Source organism: Antedon mediterranea, chromosome 8, assembly GCF_964355755.1.
Source record: "Antedon mediterranea chromosome 8, ecAntMedi1.1, whole genome shotgun sequence".
NCBI lineage: Eukaryota > Metazoa > Echinodermata > Crinoidea > Comatulida > Antedonidae > Antedon > Antedon mediterranea.
This window is the reverse complement of record NC_092677.1, coordinates 17,609,499-17,617,779: the sequence shown is the minus strand read 5'-3', so window position 1 is coordinate 17,617,779 and position 8,281 is coordinate 17,609,499. Positions and strand designations below refer to the sequence as shown.

The 8,281-nt window shown below is 33.1% G+C and overlaps 1 non-coding gene across 1 annotated transcript; it reads right to left on the bottom strand.

Moving 5' to 3' along the window:
• Window positions 1-7,910: 7,910 nt before the first annotated feature.
• Trnat-ugu (transfer RNA threonine (anticodon UGU)) lies at window positions 7,911-7,982 on the bottom strand. The gene has a single exon. It is a non-coding gene; the product is annotated as a tRNA-Thr (tRNA).
• Window positions 7,983-8,281: the final 299 nt, after the last annotated feature.

The window sequence follows — 8,281 nt, the reverse complement described above, 5'->3', positions numbered from 1 at the left end:
GAAATAGGTTCCGACATTGTGATAGGAGAGAGTGCGTCGTATTCTTTCTGCCATTCCTTTTACATAGGGGATTCCTATGCTACCTCGCATCTTGATCTTTTCCTTCTGTGGTTCGTGTCCTTTGTTCTTTTTCCTTTTTCGGTTTTCCATAACTCTCTGGAAGGACCACTCTGGATACTGGCAGTTGTGTAACGCTTTCTTGATGTTATCCATCTCAACTTTCCTCAAATCCATATCTCCCACTACCTTCTCAGCTCTGTCCACAAGCGTGTTTATAAGCCCCAGTTTGTGTTCGAGTGGATGATGTGAGTTGAAATGTAAATATTGGTCTGTGTGAGTGGGCTTCCGATAGACTGAGGTGGTAACTGTTCCATTGTCATTGAGTGTGATGAGCATGTCCAGGAAAGGTATTGTGTTGTTTGTCATCGATTCTGTGGTGAACTTGATATTGTCAGTTATATCGATGTTATTAAGATGTGTGTTAAATGTATGTACTGTACCTATGGGGATGATAGCTAATACATCATCAACGTATCGTTTCCAATACACAGGCTTGATGTTAGTGGGTGCCGTGTTTATGGCTTGATGTTCGAGCCACTCTAGATACAAGTTCGCCAATATAGGACTTATTGGGCTTCCCATAGCAATGCCTTGTATTTGCCTATAAATGTTACCATTGAACGAGAAATAGGTTTTGTTCACAATTAAACCGAGGAGCTCCATTATGTCTGTCACATGTAGTTTAGTTCTATCCAGAAGTGTCGGATCTGTTGTTAGGCGATTTTCGACAACTTTGAGGGCCTCTTCTACTGGTGTTTTTGTAAACAGAGATACTACGTCAAACGAGACAAATGTTTCACTTGGTTTGACTATTATTTCTTTTAGTTCACTCGCCAACTCTCCTGAGTAAGTTACATGATGTTCTGTGTTTCCGACAAGCGGACCCAGGATTTTGGTGAGGAATTGTGCAACGGTGTAAAAAACGGTGTATCTTCGGAAGACAATACAACCTAGGTACAATTTCAGCCGTGGGAAACAGCCATTCTTTCTCTCTGTAGTTGATTTTCTTTTCTTTGAACAACCTGCCTATGATGTTGACCACTTTTCGTTTATAGTTTTGTGTTGGATTACGTTTTAGCAGTTCGTAAACATTAGTGTCGCTCACCATGGTTCCCACTTTATCTTTGTAATCATTAGTATTTAGGATGACAGTAGATCTACCTTTATCCGCTGGGAGAATAAGAATAGATTTATCTTTCTTCAAGTTGTTTATGGCCTTTCGTTCTTTGGGGGTTAAATTTGAAGGTGGTAGAGTGGTAGATTTTACAATAGCTACAATTTTACTGCGAACGGTGTCTTGTTCTTCCATGTACAGTTTAAGGAGGTTAGGGGAATTTCTCAAGAAAGTACCAAGTAAATTGCCATTAATATCACTGATACTATTTTTGGAAATATCAAGCACTTGGAACGGTAATCCTTTTCTTAATATCAATTTCAATATTGTTGTTATTTCGTTATCTATTTCTGTGAAATTACACATGTAATTATGCAGCTCAGCTGGCAAGGTACGGGAAGGTATATTTAGAGAAGCTGTCTTTATGATCTCAAAACACTCAGTAGGAAGTGGTTCTGATCCTAATTCATCCGTTAAATGTGCTGTACACTTTACAGATTTTGTTCAGCACAACACCTGATAGGTTGCAATTTGACATGTAAAGACCTCGCAGTTAAAAAAACTTAATCAAGAAAGTGCCTATTAAAGTACCATTGATACCACTGACATCATTATTCGAAATATTAAGCTCTTGCAATAGAAATAAATCTCTGTCTTTACACACTTTTATCATTCCTTTCATGTTGTTACATGATAATTTGCAATCATTCATACTAAGTACAGCCAGTTGTGAAGACGTTTTTAAGAATTCACCCAGTAAAGTATCATCCACGTCATCAATCGTTTTTTCCAATAGAAAGTGCATTTAATTTTCCATATTCTGAACACATTGTGATCATACTTATCATTTGTTTACCTGATAGTTTGCAATTAGTTATGTTAAGCACTATCAGGTTAGAAAACTTTGTACTGAAGAAAGTACCCTGCACATTACTATCAGTGTCACTAAGGTTATTGTCATTCATTGTAAGGGTTAATATTTGCGACATACTGTACCTCCTTCATACTCACTTATAACATTTATTATCTCACCTGATAGATTGCAATTAATCATCTCAAATGAAAAATATTTAGACATCATCATTAAAGAATATAATGATTTAGCATAAATTTTGCTAAGATCATTATTACTGATATAAGTTCTCTCAATTCCAACTTACCACCCATTTCAGTACACACTCTAATCATGCTATTCATAACATCACCTGATAAATTGCTATTACGTACATCAAGTTTGTTTGTACAAAAATATGCAATATGTGCAAGAATTCTTCCTTTGCGATTAGGCGACGATGTAGATAATGTTGCATAAAAATTGCTCAAATCAAGGTTAAGCTTCTCCAAATTCATTATATGAAATTGCAAGATAACACTACCAAAGAAAAAATGTATCTGCCTCGGCGCACAGTGGGCCAGAATCAATTCAAAGTGTGCCAAAAGTCCAAAATGGTAAATGTGGCATTCCAAACTTTTTAATATTGGATTAGAAAGAAGACATCTTAAATTATATAAATCCACTAATAATTTTATTTTTTGTAAATTTTAATAGTGTCTTGTAACCATGGAAACTTGAAGAAACCATGACATTTCACTTAAAATGAGTAAAAACAACAGTTTTGATAAATTCGCTGTTATTTTTTCTAGAAAAAAGCAATGGATTTGATACTGCATGAAATTGTTGTCTGTTATTAATAATATTAGGCAGTAAAATAACATTTTCGATTATTGCTTTATTTTAGGGTTAAAAGTCACAAAATATAGCCCAAAAATACCAAAAAATCATATTTTTAAAGTAAAACCACTAAAATAGTTTGAATTCGCGTCGATTCGCGCGATAATTTTGACATTAATATTTCGAGCAAAGCTTGAGCTTTACGTTAATATCAAATTTGACTGCGAAAATTTGCGACATTGCATATAGGAAGCGATTTAAATGTCCCGTTTTAAATAAATGTATAATGCATTTTCATTGACACATTGATGTACCGCAATCGCACGAACTTCACGAAGAGAAAACGTTTCCACGACGCGTCTGTATTGGAAAAGAGAATGCTACCAGTGTGAGAATAAGCATTCATAAATGTAGGTACAGGTAACATGGCCTCCATATCAAAATACAACCTTTAAAGCTGTCCATTCGGCTGGTTTATTTACCAACATTGAACTAGCCTGCAATGTATGTTTACGTGAATTGCGTTTACATTACAATGTAAGGAATGACGAGAACATACCAAAAGAACTTTTGGAGTATACTACTAAAAAACTATCAAACTATTTTCTTTATTATTTACGAAGAAGATGGTACAAGTATGGCCGTCACAAGGTTCATTTCATCAGCTATTATTAGTCAGAGAACCAGAAGAACTTCTCTATGCTGCTTCACAAGGCGTCTATAAGCAAAATTCACATTTAAAATATGTGCTGAAGTTTGCAATGCTAACACCATTAAGACCAGCTAAAATAAGAAAGTTAATATCCGAGAAAAAAAACAGAACCGATCAAGTTTACAAGTGAAAAAGCTTTCTCACTTTTAGCTAGTTGAAACTGATATGACAAAACAGTCATACCAAACAGGTTTGTGGAACGTGAGGGAAGCTAAGCATAGATGCTACGCAAATAATATAACGGTTAAAGAAGATTCGGCAAGAGTACCCCTTCAAAGCTTGCTGGACCAAACTGCACTTCGAATTGTTCACTAAAAAAAAGAAGAAATTAAAGAAGCAGTTGAACATAAAGATACTTTCTCGTGATTTTGCTGACCTTTACACCTGCAATTCAATATATTATTTGATATTAATTAACTATGAACTGGCTGCAGATGAAAACAGAAAAGACAACATCTAAATATACTACAATTTACAATTCACCATAGTTGACCAAAAGGTCGTGAATGCTTTGACTGAAACCACGTATTCAATGCGATGTTATATATGTGGAGCTACTCCAAAACAGTTTAATGATTTGGATAAATTCCCATCGTCAAGTGAAGAAGCTTACAGCTATGGCTCTGGTTATATATATACAACTCTATCCATGGTATAAAATGCCAGTTAGTGTACATATTCTCCTAGTTCATGGTTCATCAATTATTTCGAGTTCTGTATTACTGATAGGTATGATGAGCGAAGAGTCTATCGACGAAAACATACAATGAAAACAAACGACAATGATGTATTTCAGTCATTTAAACCCTTATTTGTAACATGCAATAAAAACCTATTTTCAATATTAATATTATTCACACAATCAGAAAACAGTATTTGTAATGACATCACACTGTACATTAAAAAGATGGTTTCATTGAACTCTGTGGATCTTTAAATAATTTAAGTACGTTTTAATCATGGATGCAATTTAATCACACATGATATTGCAATGAGAATTAAAGTCATCTAATCAAAAATTATTAATTTATGACGTCTAATATATTAAGAAAATGTTCCAGTTGGATTTATTGGGTGTAATAGAAACCATTACACTTTCAATAATGAATGTAATATCAATCGACATAAGAATTACAAGCACATTCGCCTCAACCAATCAGAAATTACGTCATACCTATTTAAAAATACTTCCATTAAATTCTACGGGTCTGAATACCCCTTAGATCCTTTAAAAATTAAGGTAATCAGTATTTATTTATGCGTATAGACTTTTGGCACACTTTGAACCAATTCTGGCCCACTGTGCGGCGCCAAGAAAACCAACAGCAAACTCATTTGCTTTCTGTAAATACTGACAATCTATTAATTCCTTCCATTCATTTTCATCAAAGCGCATTGTGCATTCATCGATTGGCCTACAAACACTGCACAAGTAAAACCCTACTAAAGATTCTACTATTAAATTATGCGGGGATATTAAAATCTTTATCGCATTGCCGCGGTCAGACCTTAAAGGTGATGCTTCTTCATAAACAAATCCAAGTCTTAGGGCCAGGTTAGTAATTATTTTGTCATCTTTCAAATCTTATTGGCATATTGAATATTTATTTAATTTTAAAGATTTATACATGCACTTTCCTAACAAAATCATGGCATTTAGATTTAGTCTACCGGCGCGTCTTCAAATTCCTCAATATCATTGCTCAGTTCTTGCCTTTTAACGAACTGTTACACATTTATCAGATGGAAGCTTGTTTGCTTCATCTTCCCATATAATACAAATTGAAAGAAGAAACAACGGAACATTGCACAGTGATTGCCGAGATATAAGAACCACACATTTTGACCCCGATTTTGGCACACATTCCATGTTGTTCGTTGGGGTCAAATTATCCTATAACAGTTGAGATATTCTTAAATGCATACAAATCTGACCCAGGTCCTAGACTAATGCTATGTATTGTAGCAATGTTGTCTTTCCAATGCCACTCTCGCCCTCTATAAGAACTTTACATCCACATTTGGATTGTATAGTAGTGATAGTAGTTAACAAGGTATTCAATGGTATTGACTGGTTGCAATCATGACTTATTCACACTAAAACCAATCTCCTTTAGGAATTTGATAGACATAGTTGATAGATTGTTTGATGTTATTTGCCGGCACTCTTCCACCTCCGTTCTTTTGAGAAGGTCCATTTCAAGATCGATGAACATTTTAGAAATGTCAATAGCAGTTTTTTCGTTCATTATAAATGGTGTGAATGTCTTGGCATTGCTACACAGTGTTTTTTGTTTGTCAAGCAGATATTCTCCTATCCTTTCTATAAAGTAAGTTATATTATTAGTTACAAATCTTTATTCATATTTTGTGATTATTTGTATTAATCACTGAAAAGGTTTCTCTGATTTGTTGCAGAGCATTTTGCGGAAAGAAAGGTAATAGATTGATTGCTTATATCAAGTCTGTTGTTGACAATTTTGATAATTTCAATAGGGTATATTTTTGGGACATCCTTTGGATGACAATTGCCCTCCCTTCAATTAATTATGGATCAGATGTATGGTGTACCATAAATAAATTAGATATAGATAAGACCTTCTAGAACAATCGTGACAATACATATTGGGTAATAATCCTCTACTTTCTAGATGGTCTGAAGAAAATAATGGTTTTTGTACACTTTGCAACATTAATCAAGAGGAAACTATAAGACACTTTCTGTTTTCTGTCCTGCTCTTACAAACATAAGATTGGAAGAGATGGATAAGCTTGAACATGCACTAATTAATTATAATAATATCTGGAATGAATTTTCAAACTCAACTATCGATAATAAACTGTATTATGTTTTAGGATCAATAGCTATTTCTCTACCTAATGAAGTAGAGCAGATTTTTGATAGATTTTGTACACTTTATGCCAAGAGAGCTTGGAAAAAATGTTCAATCTTTATATTAGATCAAGATCTGTATTACTGAACATCAGTTAATTTAAGTTTTAATTTGTTATTTTGTTAAGAGACGTGACATTTTTTTTCTCCGAGAGCTATCTGTTCTATCATATCAGTATTTAGTAAAGAGTTCATGTGTATTTATGCATTTTTTTTCTTCTTGTTTTACATATTTGTTTAGTTAAGTTTGTGAATTTGTAACTTTTATTTATGAACGCACCAATTGTTGAGTGCCACCGATTTAAAGGTGTAAGTTCAAATAAATAAATATCTCAACATAACAGCGTTTTTCTTCTTTAGCAGTTTTTCTCTTTTTACAACTCTCAATTTAAATACAAATATTAAAGTGAGCATTAGGAGTATCAGCTGGCTGCTTCTTAATGATTTTCAACTTTAACCCAAATCTAGCACGGGACCGTATACTCCAATCCATGGTTCTGGGGTTCCCCTCGTTTGTCAGGGTGGTAACCTACCGAGATGGTTTTTTGGGCGCGGTTACCCAGATATGGTTATCAAAACGACATGCTAGGGTTATAGGAATATAATATATAGGATTACGGTGAATTAATTGTATTACAATAAATGTATGCCATATGTTCCGTACTTGTATCAATACAACTGTATAATTATAGACATAGTAAATCATTCTTGTATAAGTTTTAGCAAAACATTTATCCATTTAATACAGAAGTGGTGTGCCTCTGGGCCTTATAGGTTTTAATACGAATGTTTGTACTTTAATATGAATTTATGTAGATTTCTAAAATACTCTAGTTATATAGTGTAGTACGAATTTTAGGTGATAATTAACATAAACATATGTAACTAGGATTAACTATATGATTATATATACTGTACCTTAACGGTCGGTCGTGTTTATATTTGATTGTGTAATAGCACGGCCAAATTGTTGACTTACAGTTTATCATCGTCATTTAATGTAATAAATAACATTTCCATCCAATGATGATTTATGTTTGATTATTTCGTATAAACACAATCATTTTCAATTTTATGAAATCTAAAGGAGCAAAATTAAACATATAAAAGAAAAATACATACTTTAACACTAAGGAATAAAAAAAAATTGTTTATACTGTTTTATTTACATTACATTATATATGTATATATAATGTAATGTAAATAAAACAGTATAAACAATTTTTTTTTATTCCTTAGTGTTAAAGTATGTATAAATGTATATATATATATATATATATATATATATATATACATATATATATATATAAATCAATGATGTTGCGTAGCACTGTGTAAATTATATATAAATCATACTGTAAATTATAGAAACAGTGCTCATATTCGGAACATGATCTCATAATCGCGTCGAGCATAGCTCATTGGCGAAAGTTCCGTATTTTTTAGTTGTATGAAAAAATGTCTCTGGCGGGATTCGAACCTGCAACCTCTCGCTTACAGGGCGAGTATCATACCACTAGACCACAGAGCCATGTATGGTATTATCACAGATTTTCACCCACCAGATACATTCTCTCATACAACAAACGCCCTCACAATCAGTGGAGGCTTAACAAGTCAGAATAAATTCCAACTTTAAATCGCAACGGTTTTTTAAATAATATTGTGTATATGTAAATCAATGATGTTGCGTAGCACTGTGTAAATTATATATAAATCATACTGTAAATTATAGATATATATATATATATATATATATATATATATATATATATAAATCATACTGTAAATTATAGAAACAGTGCTCATATTCGGCGAATATGAGCACTG